The sequence below is a fragment of the Odontesthes bonariensis genome, chromosome 19, assembly GCF_027942865.1.
Source record: "Odontesthes bonariensis isolate fOdoBon6 chromosome 19, fOdoBon6.hap1, whole genome shotgun sequence".
NCBI classification, from domain to species: domain Eukaryota; kingdom Metazoa; phylum Chordata; class Actinopteri; order Atheriniformes; family Atherinopsidae; genus Odontesthes; species Odontesthes bonariensis.
In genome coordinates this window covers 23,981,699-24,004,541 of record NC_134524.1, presented here as the reverse complement: position 1 = coordinate 24,004,541, position 22,843 = coordinate 23,981,699, and the positions used below count along the sequence as shown (strand labels likewise).

The following is a 22,843-nucleotide window of genomic DNA, read 5'->3' as shown; positions in this document are numbered from 1 at the left end:
AATGTCTCTACCCCGATACCAAAGAAAAAGCAACGATGGACCGAGACCACCACCAAAACCAGGAGCAAATTGCCACAAGACACAGGAATTCGGCTAAAGAACAGATTTGCTCCACTTTCTCAAAATCCTGACTCTCCAAAAGAACGCTCATCTCCCAAGACCGGAGAAAGGTATGAGGCTAAATTATATGCTACAAGGCCACAGAAAGAGCTAACCACTGCGCCTCAAACTCTGATAGTGGGTGACGGAGCTGTGAATGATATAAAACGTTTTTGCAGCAAGAAAAAGACCAAAATACTCTGTTTTAGTAACGACATGGTGTCTGATATCTCAAAGAAGATCCTGGACATTGTTGCTGAGCATCCGGCACTGAAATCTCTCATCATACACACAGGAGCCCTTGATGTTGTGAAGCAACAATCGGAGGTATTAAAACAAGACTTTATGGACCTGGTAAACAAAGTTCGATGCACAAGTACAGAGGTTTTTTTCAGTGGACCTCTACCAACAGTTTGCAAAGGAGATGAGAGATTTAGCAGACTGATGATGCTAAACAGATGGCTCAAAGACATGTGTGCTGCTCATTCAGTGAACTTTATTGACAATTTCAACATCTTTTGGGGACGCAGGCACCTCTTTAAGGCAGATGGATTTCTTTAACCTTAACAAGTCAGGAGTTCAGTTGCTAAGCTCCAACATTTTTTACTCTCTGCGTCACACACCAGCAGCCCCTATCAAGGACGAGACAGGACAAAACGTTCCAAAACGACAGATCGGACAATGCTCTGGTGAGGGCGCTGAGACAAGGACTGACCATGAAGGACAGCGGATCCAGAAAGAACCTGCAATGTCATCATCCTCACCCCAAGATAAGGGGTCTTCACCAGCCCCAACAGCCCAACAAGTGGAGTCTTCACCAGCCCCGGCAGTCCAACAGGTGGAGTCTCCCCCAGCCCCAGTGGGAAACCCCCAGCCTTCGCCCCCCCAGACCCCACCCAGCCCCCAGCTCTCTCCACTCAGTCTGGACTCCTCACTTCTGGATTTCCTGGACAGGATGAAGAGCTTTCTCAATATTGGAATACAATTGACACCACGCCAAAATCCCATATTCTTCCCCCCTAACATCTCACCTCATCCAGCCCCTCCCATTCCACCACGTCCATCACGTTGGAAACAACCATCAAACCAAAGTCACCAACCCCCCCACATCCTCTGAATCATCATATCCCTGAGTCTGACTGATATGTGCCGGGTCCAGGCTGTAATACTGATATCAAGAATGCTCTTCCCCAGATAAAGTCAGGGCCCTATGGAGTTCAGACAGCCTTTTCAATCCCTGTGATGACAGGTACCAGAAAAGTGGTCAAACTGGTGAGAAATAAAAAAGGTTCAGTTAAATCTACCAATCTATTGAATATAGTGTGTCAACCCCGAAACGCACCAGTATCACCTGTTGCCTTCACGAGATTAGCCCTACTCAATATCAGATCACTAGCCAACAAATCCCTCTTAGTAAATGACATGATCATGACCTATAATCTAGACTTTTTATTTCTTAGTGAAACATGGCTGACTGAATGTTGCTGTGATACCATTCTCAATGAGGCAGCACCAACAAATTTCAGTTTTATCAATAAGTGTCGAAGTGGTAAGAAGGGCGGGGGAGTTGCCGCCATTTTTAAATGAGTCTTTCAGTGCAAAGAAATTTTACTTGGTGATTTTAGCTCGTTTGAATATCTCTGTTTTTTAGTAAAGGGGGATCCAAAAGTTATCTTCCTAATCATTTATAGACCACCAAGATACCCAGGAACTTTCTTTGATGAGTTTGCTGAACTGCTGTCAGTTATCTGCACTGACTATAACTTTTTTTATCATAACAGGGGATTTTAACATTCACATGGACAATAACATGGACACTAATGCCAAAGAACTCTGCTCTCTACTTGACACTTTTGGCCTCCTTCAACATGTGAACGGACCCACACATACTCGAGGCCACACACTGGATCTGGTTATCTCTAAAGGTGTTGACATTTCTTCTGTTGGTATCAAGGACTCAGCGCTCTCTCATTTCTGTGTGTTCTCTGACTTACAGTTAACTCCAAACAGTCAGTTAACCCGTGTGTCTGTTAGAAAAAGGTACATAAATGAGAATACCAGTGCTAAGTTTATGGAAGTTATAGCTATGTCATCAACTGCGAGTGCAGACGGTTGATGAACTCTTAGATAACTTTAACTTGAAACTCTCAAATGTCATGGATACTGTTGCACCTGTTAAAAATAAGATGATCTTGAGCAGAAAGCGAACACCATGGAGGAACACTATTATGGTAAAGGCCTTGAAAACAGAATGCAGGAAAGCAGAGCGTAAATGGCGAAAAACTAAACTTCAAATTCACCATGACGTCTACAAACAAAGTCTTTGTAATTTTAACCACGGGTTACTCCGGGCTAGACAGCAACACTGATCTGAAATGATAAATAAGACCATCAACAACACTCGTGCTCTGTTTGCTATGGTTAATAAGCTGAAAACCCCCCCAAAACAGATAGTTTCAGAACTCTGTTCCACAGAAAAATGCAATGAATTTGCTTGTTTTTTCAATGAAAAAATCAAATCTATAAGGCTAAATATCAACATAAATCAGCAAAATACTAAAATGACGCAAACCTTAAAACCACCTAGGACTCAATTAACTATGATGTCAGAATTCAATATAGTTGACCAAAAAACCATAGAAGAAACAGTCCAGCATCTTAAACCATCGACATCCTGTCTTGACACAATGCCATCTGACTTCTTTAAAACTATTGTAAGCTCTGTCCAAACAGATTTGCAGCAAATAATAAATTGCTCACTTCAATCAGGCGCGTTTGGGTCAAATTTTGAAAAACTCTAAAGTCAACTCCCACAGCAATGCAGATGACACACAGATATATCTCGCACTGTCTCCAGATGACTGCAGTCCTATAGAGTCATTGTGTGACTGCTTAGAGCAAGTCAAAAAGTGGATGAACCTAAATATCCTTCAGTTAAATCAAGAAAAAAATGAGGTCATTGTGTTTGGCAACAAAGAGAAGAGGTTTGCTGTCAGTAAACATCTTGAATCACTGTCTCTAGAAACTAAAGACCAAGTCCGGAACCTCGGCGTGCTGATACTCAGACCTGACCTTCAACAATCATATCAAATCAGTCACCAAATCAGCCTTTTATCAACTTAAGAACATATCCAGAATTAAGGGTTTCATGTCCCAAACAGATCAGGAGAAGCTGATTCATGCTTTCATCTCCAGCAGACTTGACTACTGTAACGGTCTTCTGACTGGACTCCCCCAAAAGAGTCTCAAACAGCTGCAGCTCATTCAGAACGCTGCAGCCCGAGTTTTAACCAGAACAAAGAGATCACATCACATCACCCCAGTTCTCAAGTCTTTACATCGGCTCACGGTCAGATACAGAATAGATTTTAAAGTTCTGCTACTCTTCTACAAATCACAGAATGGTTTAGGTCCAGAATACATGAATGACATGCTGGTAGAGTATAAACCCAGCAGAGCTCTGAGATCTGCTGACTCAGGTCAGATAGTGGAGCCCAGAGTTCAAACTGGACCCGGTGAAGCAGCTTTTAGCTGTTATGCTGCACACAACTGGAACAAACTACCAGCAGAACTGAAATCAGCCCCAACTGTAAGCACTTTTAAATCCAGGTTAAAAACATTTCTCTTTTGGTGTGCTTATGGTTGAGTTTATATTTTTCTTTTTCCCCTCTTCTTTGATTGCTTTAATTTTTATTCTATTCAATTTTTTTTCTTTAAATTGCTTGTTTTTATGCTGCTTTATGCTGTTCTTTTAAATGCCTTGTCTTTATGTAAAGCACATTGAGTTGCCTGTGGTATGAAATGCGCTATATAAATAGCCCAGTGTTTCCCACAGAATTTTTGGAAACTATGGGGGGGGGGGGGGGGGTAAATTCACGCTGCGTAAATTTGTGCGACTTCAGATTTTATTTTATTTGATTGATTTGCACACATTCATTCAAATATAACAAAAAATACACAATAAAACACAACAAATAAAAAAAAAGGAATGTGTGCTGGAGATGTCAGAAACCCTTGTGGGCTTATGAGGAAACCTCATCTTGTCATTGGCAGGGGGCCACCGCGACGGCGGCACTGTAACACCATTCAAAGGATATCTGTTGGAACAGGGAAACACGAGTTAATGACCACAATAATATCACATATACATAAAGAGAGTAAAGTGAGGAAAGGTGTGTCAGATGAGGCCCCCCAGTAGTCTAGGCCTATAGCAGCTTAACTATGGGATGTTTCAGGATCACATGAGCCATCCCTATTCAAGGTAAACACAAGAAACTTGTGCTAACGAAAAAATAAATAATAAAATAAAGTAAAGGACCAGACTCAGTGAGTAATTCCCTATACTCCCTATATAGATCTGCTCCTCACACCACAACAACCATCTTTTTACAGCCACAAGCTACCTCAGCCTCTCACCAACTGCACACCAGTCACAGCGGGGTGGGGATGCAAACCCTGGTTCGGGTAGGGGGAGAAATAAAAGAGGTAAGATAGGCGGGAATGGGATTCAAACCCTGGTTCGGATAGGGGGTAATGAAAGTATAGAGGGTGCCAGAGGTGGAGGCAGAACAAGACACACTAGCAGACACACTATCAGATTCAACAGACCTAACTATAAGCTTTGTAAAAAAGGAAAGTTTTAAGCCTGGTCTTAAAAGTGGAAAGGGTGTCTGCTTCCCGGACATTTACTGGCAGCTTATTCCACAATAGAGGGGCCTGATAACTGAAGGCTCTGCCTCCCATTCTACTTTTAGAAACTCTGGGAACCTCAAGTAAACCTGCAGTTTGGGAACAAAGTGCTCTGTTAGGAAAATATCTTACAATGAGATCTTTAAGATATGATGGAGCTCGGTCATTAAGAGCTTTATATGTAAGGAGAAGAATCTTAAATTCTATTCTGAATTTAACAGGGAGCCAATGAAGAGAAGCTAAAACTGGAGAAATATGATCTCTCCTGTTAGTTCTCATCAGAACTCTGGCTGCAGCATTTTGGATCAGCTGAAGGCTTTTCAGAGAATATGTGGGACAGCCCAATAATAAAGAATTACAGTAGTCCAATCTTGAAGTAACAAATGCATGGACTAGTTTTTCTGCATCACTCTGAGACAAGATGTTCCTGATTTTAACAATATTACGAAGATGAAAGAAGGCAGTCCTAGAAACTTGTTTTATATGCGAGTCAAATGATAAGTTCTGGTCAAAAATAACTCCAAGGTTCCTCACTGTAGAACTAGAAGCCAAGGAAATACCATCTAGAGTAACTATATAGCTAGACAATTTCTCCCTGAAACGCTCAGGTCCAAAGATAACGACTTCAGTTTTGTCTGAATTTAGCAGCAGACAGTTCTGAGTCATCCAGGTCTTTATGTCTTTAAGACATGCTTGTAGTCTGACCAACCTATTGGGTTCATCTGGTTTTATAGATAAGTACAGCTGAGTATCATCAGCATAGCAATGGAAATTTATGCCATGCTGTCTAATAATGTTACCTTATGGAAGCATGTATAAAGTGAAAAGAATCGGTCCAAGCACAGAACTCTGGGGAACTCCATGACTTACTCTGGTGTGTGAGGAAGATTCTTCATTTACAAGAACAAACTGAAATCTATCAGATAAATATGATTTAAACCAGCCTAATGCAGTTCCTTTAATCCCAATAACATGTTCAAGTCTGTGTAATAAGATACTGTGATCGACCGTATCAAATGCAGCACTGAGATCCAACAGGACAAGCACAGACACAAGTCCGCTATCAGAGGCTAAGAGGAGATCATTGGTAACTTTCAGCAGTGCTGTTTCTGTGCTATGATGCACTCTGAATCCTGACTGAAACTCTTCAAACAAATTATTTCTGTGTAAATGATCACAAAGCTGAGCTGCAACTATTTTTTCAAGAACTTTAGACATAAAAGGGAGATTGGATATAGGTCTATAATGAGCCAACACTTCTGAATCAAGAGTAGGTTTTTTAAGTAAAGGTTTAATTACAGCAACCTTAAAAGTCTGAGGTACATATCCTGTCAACAAAGACAGATTGATCAAATCCAATATGGAAGTGTCAATTAATGGGAAACCCTCCTTGAACAGTCTGGTTGGGATTGGGTCTAAAACACAAGTTGATGGTTTAGAAGAGACTATTGCTGTTGTTAGTTCAGAGAGATCAACTGGGCAGAAGCCGTCTAAATACAAATCAGGTTCTAAAGATACTTCTAAAGCTGCTGTACTTGATGATACATCACTAATAATAGTGGGAAGGACTCCATCAATCTTCTCTCTGATAGAAACAATTTTATTAATAAAGAAGCTCATGAAATCATCACTGCTGAGAGTTAAAGGAATAACTGGCTCAGCAGAGCTCGGACTCTTAGTCAGACTGGCTACAGTGCTGAAAAGAAACCTGGGATTGTTCTTATTCTCTTCTATCAATGATGAATAATAAGCAGTTCTAGCTTTACGAAGGACTTTCTTATACATTGTTAAACTATCTTTCCAGACTAACTGAGACTCTTCTAAATTAGAGGAACGCCACTGTCTCTCCAGCTTTCTTGCAGTCTGCTTTAAAGCACGCAGCTGTGAATTATACCAAGGAGCCAACCTCTTCTGACTGATTACCTTCCTTTTCAGAGGGTCAACATTGTCCAGTGCTGTACGCATTGAAACTATAGTGCTGTCAACAAGAGAGTCAAGTGCTGCTGGAGTAAAGTTTATGTAGTCGTCCTCTGTCATATCTGCACATGGCAGTGAAGAAAAGGATGATGTATTACAATTACAAAGCTGGAAAATAGGCGAATGTCGAATATAAAACCAACTTCACCCCGCTCCGCCTAGTCGGGACGGTTGAAACAACTTCTTTTAAACAGAAACTATTGAGCTTGCTATTTTTTTAAGCAAAATACCGGACAACATACTAGTGTACTCGTCATTGCTCAAATTTCACATTATTTCTCAGAATATAAATAGGTAAAAAAATATGTTTGTCAACGAAATCACGATGATTACAGCTGACCTTTATGCACGCGCACCCACTGATCTATAACGTGTGTCAATCGCCCCGACAGCGACTAATAACACATAAACCTTTTTTTTGCCACTAAACTTCAAAACTCTGACATTGCACACTTTAGGACATGTTTAATTACTAATTCACCTGTTGTATAGTCATATTGGTTGGTTTTCGAGGAAATCGCTGTGTTTCAAACGATTGGGATTCGGAAACTATGGCGGCCAAAAGGAAACTATGGCGGGCCGCCATAGTTTCCTCAATGTATGGGAAACACTGTAGCCTTGCCTTGCCTTGCACCATTAAGCGTGTACATGCTGCCATCGTGCAGTGAGTCTATCTCAAGGTCCACACTTCCAGTAAATATTCCTTCTCGACTGCCTCCTACTGTATCAAGGTCTAACCTGGCAGGCTTGCCCTTAACCTTGAGTTTCTTGGTGAGTTCTTCCAACACTAAACTGGTGTTGGCTCCTGGATTGAGTAATGCGTACGTTACAGAACTGATGCTGCTAGCCTTGCTTCGAACCACAACAGGAACAATAGGTAAGCAAACCTTACCATTTCCTTCCACTGCCCTGTAGGCTAAAAAATATGCTTATGACAGAAATTTTGAAAGTTAGCCGCTGCAGACTTTGTGTCTTTGTGGGTGAAATACTTCTTATAGACTAACTATTTTACTGGAGTACATTAATTGGACCCTTGCCAACTTGACAGGACCGTTTTTATTGGAATTGTTTCATACTGTGAGGCTTTATAGGAGACTGTGACTTTTTTTTGTTGCAACTGGTTTTACATGAGTGTTAACTGCGTCCACAGTTCTGATTGTATCCTGGATACACCATTGGAATCACAAGACCCTTAGCTTTCCAATGGTACATAACATATGTAGATACATATAAAGGCGGGCTGAGGAAAACCCCGGATTTCCGCTGAAGTGTGCAACGTCCCGCCGGCGGGACATAAAAACGTTAAGGGGTTAATAAATGTTCCATTTGCTCAGTTTGTGTTTTTCCTAGTTAAAAAGAGCAAAGTGTTTCCTGGTTTCATCTCTTCTCTCTGAGCTGCAGATCCAGATGTGCTTAAACTCAACTTGTGCTGCCGGCTGAATGATCTGCTGGAAGAGAATCAGTGGGAAGATTGTTGTGGTGGGATGTTTTCTGGCTCTCAGTCTGCAGATTTGAGAGGTTCAGGAGCTAATCTTCATTATTTGTGTTTAAAGTCTCTGGGTTACATGAATTGAACCTGGTGGTGGTAATATTCTCGGTCTTTAATGGTTAGATGACAGGTTTGTTGAGTTGTTTTAACAAAGAGAAACAAAGGTCGAGTTAACTGTGTTTCCCTGATGGCTGTTGAGCTGAATGGCTGCAGACCTCTGAGTTGTAAGCTGGAACAGAGGGTTAGTGTAAAGAATGTCATGTATTACCACCACTGTTACTTTTATTTCTTTAACCCAGCGGTCATCAACCTTTTTCAGCCCAACCTCTACATGGTGTTTAAGTGAACAACTTGGACAAGACTCTGGTTCCTTCTATCATTTAGAAATATTGTAGCTCAAGTTCCTTTTCAGAGTTTCATCATGACAAAAAGAATTAGTAAAAGAGCAAAAAGCAAGAGTTTACTGCTTAAAAAGCTGAACGTGTGCAGAACACATCAGAGCACAGTGCTGATAGCTGAGGGCACTTATAAACGCACCCTCAGCGTTCACGTTTGATCTGAGATATTGAGACCTGTGTGGCTCGGTCTGTCCAGGTCCAGTTAGAATATGTTGGTTAGCATAGGTTAGCTTAGAGAAATCTTTTGTGTGAACTTCAGAAGGATCTAAGTCTTCTTCCTCTCTGTCATTGCAGAAACGTAGAGCCCAAGAGGGATCCAGATGGCACTGCTGTAAGGACTGTGGGAAAGTTATCAAACGATCAAATCTGAGGTATCATCAGAGGCTTCATACTGGAGAGAAGCCATACAGCTGTGGTCAGTGTGGGGCAGCTTTCATTAAATTATCTGATCTAAAGACACACCAACGTATTCACACAGGAGAGAAGCCATACAGCTGTGGTCAGTGTGGGGCAGCTTTCACTCAATTAGGTCATCTAAAGACACACCAACGTATACACACAGGAGAGAAGCCATACAGCTGTGGTCAGTGTGGGGCAGCTTTCACTAGATTATCTGATCTAAAGAGACACCAACGTATACACAAAGGAGAGAAGCCTTTCAGCTGTGGTCAGTGTGGGGCAGCTTTCACTCATTTATCTGATCTAAAGACACACCAACGTATTCACTCAGGAGAGAAGCCTTATATCTGTGGTCAGTGTGGGGCAGCTTTCACTCAATTAGGTCATCTAAAGACACACCAACATATACACACAGGAGAGAAACCTTTCATCTGTGGTCAGTGTGGGGCAGCTTTCACTAGATTAGGTAATCTAAAGAGACACCAACGAATACACACAGGAGAGAAACCTTTCATCTGTGGTCAGTGTGGGGAAGCCTTCACTCAATTATTTCATCTAAAGAGACACCAACGTATACACACAGGACAGAAGCCTTTCAGCTGTGGTCAGTGTGGGGCAGCTTTCACTAGATTAGGTTATCTAAAGACACACCAACGTATTCACTCAGGAGAGAAACCTTTCAGATGCGGTCAGTGTGGGGCAGCTTTCACTCAATTATCTGATCTAAAGAGACACCAACGTATTCACACAGGCCTTTGTTCAGATTAAAAATCTTCTTTGTGGATTACCACCTTCTCTTGTCAGGACTTTAGTTCTGAATGTTCTGTGGGGAGCACATGTTTGAAGAACCATTGAAAGTGCTTTATAATTTGTTGGGATTGCTTTAACTGGGGACGGATCTCCCGACGTTCAAGACAAACATGGCATCAATTGTGAGTTGATGGACAGAACAAAATGCAGTCTGTTTGAAAGTAGAAACATGTTTATTCTGTTATACTGAACATATTTGTTTTGTTTAAAGTTAAGATCCACAAAGTAGCTTTTCACCAGCTGTGGGTATTTCTGTAAACATCTGAAGAAGCAATATATCATTTCAGTTTGATGTGAAGTCGAGCTTTACACTCGTCTGTATTTCATTGTTGTGCATTTCATTAAAGGGCAGATGTTAACTTTTCTCATGCTTTTCATGTTCTTGGTACACAGATATTTCTGAAGAAAATGTGTGTTTAGTTACGAGGGAAAGTTGACCCTTATCATCTTCCCCAAAGACCCAGAAATCTTTAACGCAGTCTGAAAAGGTTTGGAGTTGTTCCCTGTACTTCCCAGACAGCTGTATGATGCTGATGACTGAAGCTGAAAGTTAAGGCTGTTCCAACACTAAAAGGGCACGAGGCTCAACTTCAAGCTGTGAAACTCTTTCAAATGTCTGTTGTGTTGGAATCAGATGTGTGAACGGATTTTAGTCCAAACGTCATGGCTGCACTGAGGGAAAAGACAGCTAAGCAGGCTAACGGTACTTTGAATTGAACCGTTTAACACGAGAAAACTGAACTGATCTGTTTGTTGCTTCTACAACTGCTCAGTTACTCACACAATCAGTTACTGAGCAGATTTACCAAACAGACATTCTGCTGTAATCTCAGATGCTCTCAGTCGCGCTGCTCACGTCGTTTTAGTCCACAACTCTTCTTCTTCTTCTTCTTCTTCTTCTTCTTCTTCGAGTGAGAGGAGGGTGAGAGGAAGAGCTGAGCGAAAGGCAAAGTGTGAAAGTGGTTTTTCTAACTTTTTTCACTATCCTTGTTTTCTCAGTTGTATGTTTCATTAGTTGTGTTGTTTTTGCGTACTTTGTCTAGTGTGTTCTCAGTTTAATTTAGTGTTTTGTCGTGTTTGTTTGGGCGTGCTTCTCAGCACTGCTGAGAAGCCGCAATGGCGTCAGGCGGCTTCTCCGCGCTGACCAGGAAGCACGGCATCTGAGTTGGTGCCTGCTCCAGGTGCAGCGTGGAGGAGGTTGCGCTAGCTGTGGGCCAGGTTATAGGGCACGGGTCGGTTAAATCCGCCGCCCGCATGAACAGCGCGGTTGTATTGTTCCTGGCGAAAGTGGAGCAGGTACACGGCATGGTGGAGGCGGGCATCACCGTAAATGGGCAGTTTGAGCCGGTGATGCCGCTAACACAGCCGGCAGTTAAGGTCACACTGTCAAACGTGCCTCCTTTCATAAGCGACGAGTTCCTCATCAAGGAGCTGTCAAAACATGGTAAGGTGGTGTCACCCATTAGAAAAGTGCTGTCGGGCAGCAAATCCCCGCTGCTGCGACACGTGGTGTCTCACCGCAGACAGCTGTTCCTCATTCCTCACAACAAGAATGATGAGCTGGACCATCGCTTCCGTGTCCGTGTGGACGATTTTGAATATATTTTGTTTGTTTCCTCAACCACTGCCAAGTGTTTTGGCTGTGGCATGGAGGGGCATTTAATTAAAACCTGTCCCGGCCGCGCTGGGTCGGCCGCGGGAGGTGGCCATGGAGCTGCGGGTGGCGGCCGCCGCAGGGCCGGCTGCTTCTGCGGTGTCGTGGGCGGCGGTCGCTGCGGCGGAGAAGGAGAGACACACGGGGGCTGCTGCGGAGTTGCGGGCTGATGAGGTGCAGGGCCAGGGTGAGGAAAACAGTGAGGTGAACGGTGAGAGAGAGGAGGTGGGAGGTGAACCGGCTGAGGTGGAAGAGGCAGGTAAGGCGGCGGGTGGGCTCTGCAAGGAGTCCGAGGTCGCTGAAGGCCTGTGCGAAGTGGATAAAAAGGGAGAAATGAGCGAGGTGAGTAAAACGGGTGAGATAAGTGAAACAGGTGGGACAGATGAGGTAAGTAAGACGGGTGGGATAAGTGAAATAGGTGGGACAGATAAGGTGTGTGGGATAGGCAAGGTAAGTGAGCCAGGTAAGGTAAGTGAACCAGGTAAGGTGAGTGAAACAGGTAAGGTAAGTGAACCAGGTAAGGTGAGTGAAACAGGTAAGGTGAGTGAAACAGAGGAGGTAAGTAGGACAGGGCGGGTTAGAGGTGATGGTGAACAAAAGGGGGCTGACACTGAGGAAAAAATGGAGCAGGAGGCTTCAGGTCCCTCAGCCAGGAGGAGTAAAAGGAAAAATGCTGTGGCTGCTGCTCAGCTTAGCATACAAGTGGGAAAAGGACGCAGAGAGGGCCCTGAGAGCAGCGACAGCGAGAGCTGCTTCTCAGATTTTAGCGACATGTCAGTTTCCCAAGAGACCAGTGTGGAACCAAGATACCCTGCAGAGGCTGTTCTTTCCTTCCGGCAGCAGACAAAGTCAGAAAACAATTCTGAGTCACATGACATGCACAAGCACTTTATTCTGTTATATAGTTTATTGGTGTGTTGTTTTTAGCTTTTTACCCACTATGGATTCTTTTAACATAGCATCTTTAAATATTAATGGGGCTAGAGAAGCTGTAAAACGTGCACTAATTTATGAAATGATGAATGGGAAAAGAATAGATGTACTTTATGTGCAGGAAACCCACTGTGACCAGATGACTGAAGTAGAGTGGAGGAAAGAATGGAATGGAGAAATTATGCTAAGCCACGGCACCTCCCAGAGTGCAGGGGTTGGGTTTCTCTTTTCAAGAGCATTCACCCCAAACTCTTTAGAAACCCTGCACATCATTCAGGGGAGGTGTCTTCTGGTCAGAGCAAAGTTCGATCATTTTAGCCTGGTTTTTATCAATATTTATGCACCTGTTGCCAATGCAGAGAAAGAGCGTTTTTTAGAACAGATTGGGGAGAAGGTGGGAGATTGTGGGGATGAGGATTATGTTTTTATAGGAGGGGATTTTAACTGCACAGAAAATGAGGTTTTAGACCGCAATCACAGAGAGCCGCATCCAGCAGCTCAGCGTGCTCTGCGGCGGCTGGTCTCGTCTCATGGCCTGGTGGATGTATGGAGGAGGATGCACGCAGGCTCCAGGCAGTACACATGGTCCCACGTGAAGGAAGGTCGCATTTCACTAGCTCGTCTTGACCTGTTTTATTGTTTTAAACACAATTTTAACGTGTTTAAATCGTGCCAGATTTTACCTGTGGGTTTTACAGATCACTCATTAGTTTTAGGTAGTATTTTTATTAAAAACATTTGACCTAAAAGCGCATACTGGCATTTTTACTCAGTTTTAACTTATGACAGTAGTTTTAAGGAAACTGAGTTATTTTTGGACTGGTTTTAGACAACAGAAAGGCGAGTTTACTTGTCTGCAGCAGTGGGGGGACTACGGCAAGGTTCAAATAAAACTGCTGTGTCAGCAGCACACTCTTAATGCTACTCGTGACATTGCCGGGTCTATGAAAGATCTGGAGATGAATATTGTGGAGCTACAACATCTGAGCGAAACCACAGGAGAACGAGAGCACTTAGAGGCTCTCAGATCTAAAAAGCTTGTATCAGCAAACCTGCTGGAAACCAAAGTGCAAGGCGCATTGGTCAGGTCCCGTTTCCTTAACATCAAGGACATGGATGCACTATCCAGCTTTTTCTTTAACTTGGAGAGGAAGTGTAACCAGAGGAAGATAATCCACTCTGTGGTGTCGGACACGGGGCAACAGCTGAGCGAACCGGGGCAGATCAGGAGGAGGGCTGTGGAATTCTATTCCTCATTGTTCAAGAGCGAATATAAGAAGAAAGAAGAGTTGGCAAGGGAGTTCCACGATGAGCTTCCCACACTCTCTGATAGTGCGAGAGCACAGCTGGAGCACCCTCTGGGGCTGCAAGAGCTCCACACAGCCCTCCAAAGCATGCAAGGCCAAAAGGCCCCTGGACTCGACGGGCTCACCGTCGAGTTCTACAAAGCATACTGGGAGATTGTAGCAGGAGATCTGCTAGAGGTCTACAACGAGAGTCTGACCTCTGGTTCGCTCCCGCTGTCCTGCCGCAGAGCGGTCGTTGCCCTTCTCCCAAAGAAGGGCAAGTTGCAAGATCTGAAGAACTGGCGCCCCGTGTCCCTCCTCTGTACGCACTATAAGATCCTCTCCAAGGCCCTGGCGAACAGGATGAGAGGAGTAATGGAGCAGGTCATCCATAGGGACCAGACCTATTGCGTCCCCAGCAGGTCCATGGTGGATAATATCTACCTGATTCGGGATGATCCCGGGATGACAAGATCCAGGTATTGTACAGTGGCATTGAGAGTGTGCTGAAGATCAACGGTAGCCTGTGTGCTCCTTTTAGGGTGCGTAGAGGCGTCCGGCAGGGCTGTGCGCTCTCTGGGATGCTCTACGCACTCTCCCTGGAACCCCTCTTCCAGAAAACACGCTCGAGTGTTTGTGGTCTGGTTTTACCTGGTTTTAGGAATAATATGGTTTTATCTGCCTACGCTGACGATCTCGTTGTTTTTATAAAAGAACAGCAGGATGTCAACGTTTTAACTGAAATCACAGAAAAGTTCTCTGTCCTGTCTGCTGCGAGGGTGAACTGGGAGAAAAGCGAAGCCCTGGCTGTTGGCGAGTGGTCTGCAGGGCTCCCGGTTTTATTTGGAAAACAGATGGTTTTAAATATTGTAGGAGCCATTCTTGATATTTGATTTGGGATTTGTTTTTGGTTTGACATGTGGTTTGTTGTCATTTGGGTTTTGGAATTGTGACACCTGCTGGTGGACATTTGTACCTGCATGTTGGAATTTGTTTAACCTGGCTGGTGATTCACCTGGCTTATTTGGCCCAGGTGAATAATCAGGCCACAGTTTTGGAACAAAGGGAGCTCTCAGGGAGCATTAGGTTTTTGGAAAGGATTTTCAATGTAGCATATTTATTTATGTTGTTTTCTGGACGGTTTTTTTTTGTTTATGGAAACTTGGAAAATGGAAACATTTATGATTTAGTGATGGACTTTGAAACTGGAAGAATCTTGAGTTTGGAACAATGGAATAAAACCGTTTGTAAACAATTGAAATCACCCTTGGCGTCACGATGCAAGTGCTTATAAGAGGACACTACATAGTTTGAAAATCATTCTGCATTGGAAGCATAGTTTGGACATACTCTTGCGTTTGGACTGGAACCTGGATTCATGAACTGGACTGCAAACATTTCACTTTCATTTGGATATCCTCTTCAAAGACAAAGACTGCACTCATCTCTTGCAACGGTGGAGTGAGTATAAAAAAGCATTGCACACAACGGGCCGCCGTGCTCGCAAAGACTTTGCGCTTTAAGTTTGGAACATTGCCATATTTGAGTTTGGGACTTACAGAAACATTGAACTGATTTAGAACCTTTTTGAGTTTGAATTGAAAATGGCAGAGACAGTAGAAGAGGAACCGAACACAGAAGAAGAGAACTTAGTAGAGCGGCAGCACATGGAAGCCGAAAGGAAACTTTTACAGTTAATAGGCAGCCGTAGGGGAAAACTTGGATACTTGACAAAGAAAAGAAATGAAATTGACGCTTTAGTTACGGCTGGAGAAGACAAGGAAAATGTGCTAAAGCAAATTGATATTCTTGAAAGAAGCTTTAATGTGTTTAAAGAGTTACAAGACACAGTGCAAAGTTTGATGAAGGATGAATACGAGAGAGAGGCTGATCAAGCTGATTGGTTTATCCCGAAATATACCAGTTTCAGCACATTTCTGGAAGAGGTTACGAAATGGGCAATGAGCAGCGAAGAAGTAGTTCTACAGGAGGGAGAAGATCTGGTAGTCCCAGAAGACAGCGTATCTCAAACTGGCCGAAAGGCAGTGAGCAAAGCCCCTAGTGAATATGGGAGTGTTACATCCAGACATCCATCTAACGCGCAAGTAGTGGCAGACTGGCAGCGCGCAGAGGCAGACTGCGCAGCATTGAAAGCAAAAAGTAAAGCGTTAAATGAAAAGTTACAACTGGACATTGAGGAGGTCAGGTTAAAGGCGCGCAAAGAAAAACTTGAAATGGAAACTGAGCTGGCTGCTGCACAAGCAAAGGCAAAGACATTGCGTGATTCGGAGGAAAGACGCTCACTGATTGGCGCCTATCAATACGATACACCGACCGAATATAAAATTCCCACAACAGCGCAGAGGCCAGTGAAACCACCAGCTCAGACACCAATAACTCCCCAAAGTCAAACAACTCATGTACAAAGGTCTGTTCCTGCTGCTGATGGCAACAAACAAATTGCTGATGTTTTGAAAAGGCAGACGGAAATAACTGAATTACTTGTTAAACAACAAACACTGTCTTTGTTGCCGGATAGGAATGTCCCAATTTTTGATGGCGATGCACTTGAATTTAGAACGTTCATCAAGGCATTCGAACAGTGTGTAGAAAGGCATGCAGCCAGCTTGGCAGACTGTCTTTACTACCTACAGCAATATACCAAGGGCCAACCTAGAGATCTTGTAAGCAGTTTCTTGCACATGGACCCAAATGTAGGCTTCAAAGAAGCAAAAAGGCAACTGGAAAAACAGTTTGGAAACCGCCACAAGATAGCATCTGCTTTCATGTCCAAAGCATTAAATTGGCCAGACATAAAACCTGAAGATGGCAATGGGCTGAGGTCTTATGCTCTGTTTTTAAACAGCTGCTACCATACCATGCAGGACATAGATGGCCTAAAGGAATTGGAGAACTCCACCAACCTCAGACAATTAGTGTCTAAACTCCCCTACAGAATGAGAGACAAATGGCGTGGGCATGTGAGTGCCTTACATGATAAAGACCATCAAGTGTCATTTAAAGACCTAGTGGACTTTGTTGACAAGCAGTGCAGGGCAATGCTAGACCCGGTTTTTGGAGACATAAGTAGCACAGTGGATGCTAAAAGGGCCCCTAGAACAAAACAAACTGTGACCAGCAAATCCAATGCCAGATCCAGCTTTGCAACCACCGTCGATCATGTACCTGCCAACAACAATGACCCACCTGGACATAAGCAAAAAACAAAAAAGACTGCATTCAACAAGCCATGTTTATTCTGTGGAAAGAATCATACATTTGAAAACTGCCAGCTGTTTGCAAGAAAACAAAACAATGAAAGAATTCAATTCTTAAAAACAAATGGAATGTGCTTTGGATGCTTGGAGAAAGGACACATGAGTAAGACGTGCTCCAATAGAATGACTTGTGACAAATGTTCGCTATCTCACCCAACTGTTCTGCATATCCACACAGAAAAGCCAAAGGATGACAGACAAGCGGATCATGCATTAACTGCAACAAGTGCACTGGTGTCTGTGGGAAAAGACCACCTGCAGGACAGTGAGTCACAATGCACCTTAGCCATAGTCCCCGTAAAGGTTAAAGTTGTCAATTCAGAACAATTAGTACATACTTACGCCTTTTTAGATCCCGGTAGCTCCTCCACGTTCTGCACTGATTCCCTGAAAAGAAAGTTAAACACCATTGGAAAAAACTGCACAATTCTACTGAGAACCATGGGACAGGAGAAGCCTGTCAACAGTAGTGTAGTCACCGGCCTAGAGGTCAGCAGTATGGAGGAGCACAAGTTTCACAAGCTCCCAGACGTTTACACACAACCAAAATTGCCAGTGTCAAAACAGCACATACCCAAACAGGAGTCAGTACAGAAATGGTCATACTTACAAGAAGTCAAACTGCCACAACTGGATGCTGAAATAGAATTGTTAATTGGAACAAATGCTGCCAAACTCATGGAACCCTGGAAAGTCATTAACAGTAGAGGTAGTGGGCCGTATGCTGTTAAGACCCCCCTAGGCTGGGTCCTCAATGGACTCATGCAAGAAAGCACATGTGACCTCAAAGGTAGCCATGCATGTGCGGCGGTAATAAATCGCATTTCAGTGGCCAACTTGAATGAGTTGTTAGTAAACCAATACCATCACGATTTCCCAGAGAAAGAATCTGAGGAGAAAACCGAAATGTCAATAGCAGACAAACAATTCATGTCGATTATGGAAAAATCAAAAGAATGGAAAAATGGCCATTACTACTTACCTTTACCCTTGAAGGAGGAGAATGTGAACATGCCAAAAAATTACCAGCAGGCTCAGCAACGTGTTATTTCCCTGAAAAGAAAATTAGAGAAAAATGCAGAACATCATTCTGAATACACAGCCTTCCTACAGGGAGTGATTGAAAGTGGCTATGCAGAAATGGTGCCAGATGATGAGCTGAACAAGGAAAGCGGAACAGTCTGGTTTCTTCCACACCACGCTGTACATCATCCCAAAAATGGCACTCTGCGTGTAGTTTTCGACTGCTCAGCATCCTTTCAAGGAACATCTTTGAATAGTGCACTGATTCAAGGCCCAAACCTCACTAGCAACCTGTTGGGTGTTCTCATGCGTTTCCGCCAAGAGCCTGTTGCATTAATGGCGGACATAGCAAGCATGTTCCACCAGGTGAGGGTAGCTGAGAGACATATCAACCTCTTGCGCTTTCTATGGTGGCCAAATGGTGACACAAGTCAGCCACTCAGACAGTACAGAATGACCGTGCACATATTTGGTGCAACATCTTCACCAAGCTGTGCCAGTTTCGCACTCAGACAGATAGCAGAGGACTTCAAAGATCTCTTCTCTGTGGAAGCAATGGAAACGATCAAGTCCAATTTTTATGTTGACGACTGCTTAAAATCAGTGGCAACCGAGAATGATGCAATATCCTTGTGCAAGGAGCTGGAAGCTGCATGTGCAATGGGAGGTTTCCGCTTGCACACATGGATAAGCAATAACCGAAATGTTCTTATGTCCATTCCACAGGCAGACAGAGCACAACAAGTGAAAGATCTTGACCTTGAAAAAAGTGAATTGCCTGTGGAGAGAAGTCTTGGAATTCAGTGGCATGTGGAAAAGGATGAACTGACCTTTTCTGTGAGCCTAAAGAATCAGCCATGCACAAGACGAGGTATACTGTCTGTAATAGCATCTGTATATGATCCTCTTGGCTTCATCTGCCCATTCGTCCTTACAGCTAAAAACATCCTGCAGGACCTTTGCAAACAAAACCATGCCTGGGATAAAGACCTACCAGCGCACCATGTGCAGATGTGGCAGGAGTGGCTGACTGGACTGAGACACATTGGAGAGCTTGCAGTCACCCGGTGCATGAAGCCTGCGCACTTCGGTCAGGTAACCTCTGCACAATTACACCAGGAAGTACACGTCTCCTTTGTCATGGGAAAGTCACGTGTAGCACCCCTGAAGCAAATAACCATACCAAGACTGGAGCTTACTGCAGCAATGCTCGCAGTTAGAATAGACAAGCTAATTAGAACAGAGTTGCAGCTCACACTGGAAAGTTCAGTGTTCTGGACCGATAGCACAGCAGTGCTAAAATACATAAGAAATGACAACAAAAGGTACAAAACATTTGTGGCCAATAGGGTGCACACGATAAGAGAAATGACCGAAGTCAAACAGTGGAGACACATTGAGACAAAACTCAACCCAGCAGACAGTTCATCTCGTGGTTGTAAAGCCATTGCACTTACCCAGTCCACCACATGGCTTAGTGGCCCACACTTTCTTAGGAAACAAAATTCTGAATGGCCAAAGTCTGATATTGACACACAGACATGTAACGATGGTGATGTTGAGATGAAGAGAGATGTTGTAGTCATGGCAACCACAACCAACCAGAATCCAACCCATGATTTCATTCATCACCACTCAAATTGGAACAAACTCAAGAGAGCGGTCGCATGGCTACTGAAGCTAAAAGACCTACTGTTGAGTCTAAGTCAGAAAAGAAAGGAAATACTTACCGGGATTAGTCCCACACCTGAAAGGGAAGACCTGTTGGAAAGAAAAATGAAGACAGTGAAAAAATGCATGATCACACAACCTGTGACCTTGAATGACCTTAAAAGAGCAGAAAATGCAATCATCCACTTCACCCAACTGGAAGCATTTCCTGAGGAAATGGAAGCCCTGCAAAGGAAAAATGCACACCTAAGCCGAAAGAGCCACATTCGCATGCTCGATCCTATGCTGCAAAATGGACTGCTGCTTACAGGAGGAAGGCTGAGCAGAATGGCCATGCCGGAACGTCAGAAACATCCAGTCATCCTCCCAAAGGACCACCATGTGTCCAAAGTGATACTAAGAAACATTCATGAACAACTAGGACACTGTGGACGGAATCACATGCTGGCCAGATTAAGACAGCAGTACTGGATACCAGCAGCAAATGCTCTGGCCAGAAAAATCCGATCTGAGTGCGTGTTCTGTAGAAGACAGCATGCACGCTTAGGAGAGCAAAAGATGGCAGACCTGCCAAAGGAGAGAGTGACACCTGACTTACCACCTTTCACCTATGTAGGAGCTGATTACTTTGGCCCACTGATGGTAAAAAGGGGACGAAGCGAAGTTAAAAGGTATGGCGTTATATTCACATGCCTCACAACTAGAGCAGTGCACTTAGAAATAGCAAATTCCCTTGACACTGACTCGTGCATACACGCAATTCGTAGGTTTGTCAGCAGAAGAGGTCAGGTTCTGCAGATAAGATCAGACAACGGAACAAATTTGATTTCCGCCGACCGTGAGCTTCGAAACGCCATAAAAGAATGGAACAAAAGCCACAAACTACACGTTGCTCTACAGCAGAAGGGCATTGAATGGGTCTACAACCCACCTGCCGCCTCACATTATGGAGGAGTCTGGGAAAGGTTAATAAAACAAGTGAAACTAGCACTCGTGGCCTTAACCAAAGCACAAACACTGGATGACGAGTCCCTTCATACGTTCCTTTGCGAAGTAGAGGCGATCATTAATAGTCGCCCACTTACCACCATCTCAGATAGTTCTGATGACCTTGAACCCTTAACACCCAACCACCTTTTACTTCTTAAAGGTCAGCCCACATTATCACCTGGGTTGTTTCAGAAATCAGACACATACAGTAGACGCAGATGGAAACAAGTACAATACTTGGCTGACACATTCTGGAAACGATGGGTTAGGGAGTATCTTCCAACCTTACAAGCAAGACAAAAATGGTTAAGAATAAAACGCAATTACATGTGTGGGGATGTTGTGTTAATTGCCGACCCTACAGCCCCTAGGGCATCTTGGATGTTGGGGAGGATTATTGACACAAAGAAGGATTCAAAGGGGGTGGTACGTAGTGTAACACTGAAAACTAAGACGAGTGTCTTAGAGAGACCAATTACAAAGGTCTGTTTGTTGTTGGAGAATGACGTATGAATCAATGAGTGACACTGTGATATATGAACAGGTACTTTGAATTACTGTTTTGTGTGAATCTCACATACACTGATGGTTCCAGTCTTCACATGCGCACACATGGACCATGGACATCCGAAGATCTATCCGTGCACACATGAGCGTCGTATCCATACACAGACACTATGCACAACATGCACCACTTTATGGACTCTTGAGTGAGCAATGCCTGCAATGGCAAACGGACTCTATGGACTGAACACTGAAATGATTTTGGGAAAAAAAAAAAAAAGAAAAAAAAAGAAAAAAAAAAAGAAAAAAAAAAAAGGTACACCTTCTGATGCCTTTATTTGTGAATGATTGATGTGAATTATGATTGATTGAATTGACTTGTGTATATATGGCTCCTTAGTTTATTTGGTTTGTTATTGTACCTGTCCTTAGCCAGTAGCAATAAGGGGGGGATGTGTAGGAGCCATTCTTGATATTTGATTTGGGATTTGTTTTTGGTTTGACATGTGGTTTGTTGTCATTTGGGTTTTGGAATTGTGACACCTGCTGGTGGACATTTGTACCTGCATGTTGGAATTTGTTTAACCTGGCTGGTGATTCACCTGGCTTATTTGGCCCAGGTGAATAATCAGGCCACAGTTTTGGAACAAAGGGAGCTCTCAGGGAGCATTAGGTTTTTGGAAAGGAACAAAGACGCCAGCAGGCAAATGATTTTCAATGTAGCATATTTATTTATGTTGTTTTCTGGACGGTTTTTTTTTGTTTATGGAAACTTGGAAAATGGAAACATTTATGATTTAGTGATGGACTTTGAAACTGGAAGAATCTTGAGTTTGGAACAATGGAATAAAACCGTTTGTAAACAATTGAAATCACCTTTGGCGTCACGATGCAAGTGCTTATAAGAGGACACTACAAATATCTTGGTGTGTTTTTAGGCAGTAAAGAAATTGTGAATAAAAACTGGGAAAATGTCGAGCAGAAAATAAAGAACAAACTGGCAAAGTGGAAATGGCTGCACTCACAAATGTCGTATAGAGGCAGAGTGCTGGTTTTAAACAACCTTGTTGCCTCACAGTTGTGGCACAAACTGTCTGTGTTAGACCCACCATCTGGATCATTAGTCAAAATACAGTCAGAGATGGTCGACTTTTTTTGGAATGGTCTACACTGGGTGCCACAATCTGTCTTGTTTTTACCACGAGAGGAGGGGGGCCAGGGCCTTGTCCACCTGGCCAGTAGAACAGCTACATTTCGTTTACAGTTCATACAAAAATACCTGACAGGATCTCCTGTATGGAAAGATGTGGCCAGCTGTATCCTCAGACGGGTTAACTTTCTGGGGCTGGATGCTGCTCTGTTTTTAACAAATTTTAGCTTTTTAAAGTTAAAAGGGTTGCCTCAATTTTATCAGGGTGTTTTTAAATCCTGTGCTCTTTTTAAACTGCAAAGAGCAAAAGTGCATAATTCTCTGTATTGGCTTTTAAAAGAACCACTGGTGTGTGGAGCCAGGCTGGACGTCAGCGACAGCAGTGTGCCGGGTCTGTCTGAGGTGTTGTCCAGGTCCGGGACGGTGACCCTGCGGCGTCTCGTGTGAGTTGCTGGACCTGACCTCTCTGACGTCCAGGAGGTTGGCTCGCTGC

The 22,843-nt window shown here is 43.5% G+C and overlaps 1 pseudogene; it reads left to right on the top strand.

Annotated features, from left to right (window-relative positions):
• The first annotated feature begins 8,205 nt into the window (after positions 1–8,205).
• The window catches only part of LOC142368725 (uncharacterized), a 53,149-nt pseudogene continuing 38,511 nt past the window's right edge, over positions 8,206–22,843 (top strand).